Below are 5,011 nucleotides of genomic sequence, written 5' to 3' on the forward strand. Positions count from 1 at the left end.
GTAAAAAATGCAGAATTTAGGAGAGATAGCTTGAAAGAATTATAATGAAAAGAAGTATCAGTTGAGAATTGAATACTGAACTAGAATGAACACAAGGGCAAATAAGCAAAATAAATGATGTCTTTCAAGAATAGAGAATGAAAATGAGCAAAATCAGAGACCAATGAAGAAGGAGATAAAAAGGATAAAAGAAAGAAAAAGGCCATTATTAAAGAAAGGGGAAGAGAAGATCCAACATATGTATTATAGGAGTCCTTAAAAAAATAAAGCAAATAATCAACAAATACTAAAATCTATTAAGCAAGAAAACTCTCCTGAAAAACTATCTATTTTTAAAAATCTGAAAGTACATATTGGAAGAGTACATAATCTATCCAAAAATATTAATGCAGAATGCCTAACACCAAGACATAGTCTTGTTAAAGAAAAAGAAACCATTTGTGAATCTAAGCCCCCAAACCAAGTAAATTTTAACAGGGAAAAAATTGTCACAGAATTCTTAACAGCAAGACTTAGGCTGCAAAAACAAATGGAGAACCACAGTTAAGACAACCAATGAAAGAGAATGTGAACCCAGCATTATCATCGATTCAAATTTGCTTTTGACTATGAGGATCACAGACAAATGCTAATCAATGTACAAACACTCAGGAATATTTCTTCCATAATTCCTCTCTGGAAAATATTCTGGATAATGAGCATCACATTACCAAAGGAATTAATACTACTGCTGGTGTAAACCTTAAATATGTAGCTATCTATGACAGTGAGACCACATGGGAGGGAAAAAGAATAGAGAACATGACAGCTATGGCTTTGACAATGTAGATGTAGTACAACTATCAAATGGGAGTGAGTATGTGCTACATCATACCAGGTCAGTTGAGTTGGTACTGCTATTTTGAAACTGTCATACATGTAGTGTGGACAAAAAGCAAGCAAGTAATTATGAAAAAATTCTAGTTAGGTGTCTCAAAACCCAGAACACTTAATATGGAAGAATGAAATACATCCATAAGATAAAAAAGGGTATTTTTATCATAAATTTGAATTGGTAAAGCCTAGGAAAAAAAAATAACTAACACAGTAGTAATGGACAGATTGTGGTTTTGAAATACTATTTCCCATGAAAAGAAAGCAGAGTTTCTTGGAAGTATGTAGTTATACCAGATAGATAAAAGGAAGCTAAGACAGATTATCATGGCCAGATAAAAAAGTTCAGGATCCCACCAATCCCGCTGGCCAATGACAGGAGGACAATCTGAACTGATACTACAGTTAATTGAAACCCACGAAATGTGTTTAAATTCATATGTGCAAAATACTATTTAAGAAAAAATAATTTGTTACTGCAGTAGGCAGAATAACCACCACCTTAAATATGTCCACATCCTAATTCCCAGAACCTATAAATATTTTACCTTATATAACCAAGGGGACTTTACTGATGTGACGAAGTCGAGGACCTTGAGACGGGGTGTTTTCCTGGGTTATCTGGGTGGATCTGATGTATTCACAAGGGTTTTTCTAAGAGGGATACTGGAGGCTCAGAGAATGCAAAGGGAGACATGAGGACAGAGGCAGAGGTGATAGAGGAGTGAATCTTCTATGCTGCTGGCCTTGAGAATGTAGGAGGGCACCAGGAGCCAGGGAGTGCAGGAGGCACCGAGCCCCTGGAAAACACAGAGTGGCTTCTCCCCAGAGCCTCCAAAGGAACCAGCCCTAGGTACCTGTTTTAGACTTCTCACCTCCAAAACTGCAAGAGAATAAGTTTTTATTACAGGTTTGTAGTTATCTACTATAACAATAATAGGAAACTGCCGGGCGCGGTGGCTCACGCCTGTAATCCCAGCACTTTGGGAGGCTGAGGCGGGTGGATCACAAGGTCAGGAGATCGAGACCACGGTGAAACCCCGTCTCTACTAAAAATACAAAAAATTAGCTGGGCGCGGTTGTGGGCGCCTGTAGTCCCAGCTACTCGGGAGGCTGAGGCAGGAGAATGGCATGAACCCAGGAGGCGGAGCTTGCAGTGAGCTGAGATCGCGCCACTGCACTCCAGCCTGGGCGACAGAGCGAGACTCTGTCTCAAAAAAAAAAAAAAATAAAATAATAATAATAATAATAATAATGGGAAACTAATTGTCACCAATTGGTTACCTTGAAAACTGGTAAGTGAAAAGTTAAGAATCAAGCATTTATCATACCTTTCCTGTATGCACAGTATCACTGGTTATCTAAAAAACATATGCAAAGAAATGCCTGTTTGCAGTCATATTCAAAGCAATAAATGAAAAAATAAAATGTTAAAATAACATTATTTTCCAACTCCTAATGAACTCCTAGGTACAGGCATCAAACACCATTAACAGAAAATGTCACAAGAAGAAGAAAGAAAGAAAATTTCACCACCATTCGTCTTGCAGAAAAAAACAAACAAGGAAAAGCAGGAAACAAACAAACCATGAATCTGATAAATTCTTTCTAAATATCAGCTTCACAGAAACTACAGGGAAAAGAGGGATATCAAACCTTGCCATGGGATGCCATCAACATCAAATACCAGGATTCATCCAAAAATCATAAGGGAAGGAAGGGATGAAAATAGAATATTTAGAGATTAACAGCCATTTTAAAGCCAGAACTAGCAAAACTAAACAAACTGTTTAGAAATGCTTCTTCAAGTGATAAACCGCTAAAGAAACACCGAGAAGAGACTACTCTAAGAATAGAGATGGTGATTAATAATTTTAAGGGGGTTGGGGGTGTATGAGGGAGAGACAGTGAAATTCCTTGTCTTGATTTGAGCAGTAGCCGCAAGGATATATGCTTTATAATAATTTATCAAACTACACTTTCTCTTTATGTAATTTTCTGTACCTGTCTATTATAATAATTGGAATGGTTTAAGCAATGGAAAAAAGGCCAACTGCATTATTATAGGAAATAATAGGTCCACTTTACCTCTGGGAAATGCCTCCTGGTCCTTGCCTGACTTCCTTTCCTCCAACACACTCTTCTTCTGCCTTCCCATGCAAAACACTTGCTGTTCCTTCAGAGGAGGACATTTTTTTAACTCTAAGCTTTTCCAGATAATTATTGAATTCTGTGCTTGGATATCAACTCTTCAAAATGAATTTCTTTGTACCTTCTAGCTAAAATAAACTTCAACTTTGAGTTTTCTCATTCAACTTTATTTTTTATCATAGCACTTATCACTCACTGAAATTATCAAATCTATTTTCTTGCTCACTGACCACCTTCCCCAGAAGAGAGCATCTAACACAGAGATCCATGGGACAGGGACCTTATTTGTCTTATCGAATGTATTTCCATTGTCAAGAAGAGACCTGAAACACGGTCAGTGCTCAAAAAACATTTGTTGAATAAATGAAGGAATGGATAAAGGAATGAATGAATAAAGACCTACTAAAACCATCTACCAACTTTTCTCTCCACATCCAGGCCCATTGGCAAATCTATTCTCTAACCACCAGAGCAATCTACCGAGAACAGGAGTCTGACTCCATTATTCCCTTGCTGAAAATTGTCCTGTTGGCTTAGTGTGGCAATGACTTCCCATAATCAGTATAATTACTGTGTCTCTGGTTTCTTTTTCTTTTTTCCATGCTTGGAAACCAGTGGCAACCTGCTGCTGGCCTCACACTTCTGATATCATAGAATTTTACCCCATGATTATGCCCATCACCTAATGTTCTTAAGTAATCCCCACTCTTATTTTCAGGAGATTCAATTCAGTTTTTTTTTCCATATCTCTTCTAGGAAAATGGCTACTGGGAATACAGTTGAGCTACAGGCAGCCTAGAATTTTTTTGTACATATTTTAATCATTGCACTTAGTTTCTGTATAAGTATCTACCTTTCTGCTGTCTCTCCATCTAGATTCTGTGTTCCTTGTGGACAAGAGCTGTCCTGCGTTCACAGCACCCAACTCTAGTTCTTGGTTTGAGATGGTATAGTTCTTGGTGTAGATGTTTGAGAATGAACTAGCGATCTATGTTACAATAATGTGTTAGTTGGCCAAGGTTTCTATAACAAAATACCACAGACCAGCCAGTTTAAAAAGCAGAAAACGTATTTCTTCACCCTTTTGGAGTCTGGAAGTTTGAGATCAGGGTGCTAGCACAGTCAGGTTCTGGGGAGGTTTCTCTTCCTTGCTTGCAGACGGCTGCCTCCTCACTGTGTCTTCACATGGTAGAGAGATGGAGCAAACCCTTGGGTGTCTGCTCTAATCTCACCGCGCTCCTATCAAACCCTAATCACCCCCCTGCAGGCTCCCTCCCCAAATCCCAGATCGGGTTTCGACATTTAAATTTCAGGGGGACAGATTCGGTCCATAGCAAATCATTACTTTAATTGAACAGCACATTGAAAATGAAGATCACATGCACTACCTCACTGAACTCTCAAAACAACTCAGCAGATGTGACACATCTCTCCATTTAGAGGGAAGAAACCGAGTCACAGAGAGAACAAACAGCTTCTACCACTAGAAGCAGCTCATGCAGAGTCAGAGCTCAAACTCACGGTTTTCAGATTCCAGAAGTTTCCCATTCTCTGACCATAGTTGCAATCTCTGACCAGTTACTTGCACCTTTTTTTGGTAATAATGCTGTTTCTGAAGAAGTTTGTAAAATAAAGCACTGGTTAAGTGCATCAGGGAAGCTCCACATTTAAAGCAAAGTCAGCATCTACTGTTTTGTCAACCTAAGAATGTTTTGATCATACAAATAATGTTTTCCAAATTACTGTCTTTGCGGATTCTAATTTTTCCATATCTGCCTTGCTCATGAACATAACTGCTATTAAAAACATACTGATTTTATCAAAAGTAAAAACTACTAATAATTGTCCCTATATGGCTAACCATAAATATAACTTGATAATTTTTTACACTTATAAGCTGTCTTCCTACCATTGTTTGCATGATAGGATCCTGCATATGGGCATAGGAATTGACTTTGTATACGTGTAAATGAATAGGAATTAATGA

Source organism: Macaca mulatta, chromosome 18 (genome assembly GCF_049350105.2).
Source record: "Macaca mulatta isolate MMU2019108-1 chromosome 18, T2T-MMU8v2.0, whole genome shotgun sequence".
Taxonomy (NCBI): domain Eukaryota; kingdom Metazoa; phylum Chordata; class Mammalia; order Primates; family Cercopithecidae; genus Macaca; species Macaca mulatta.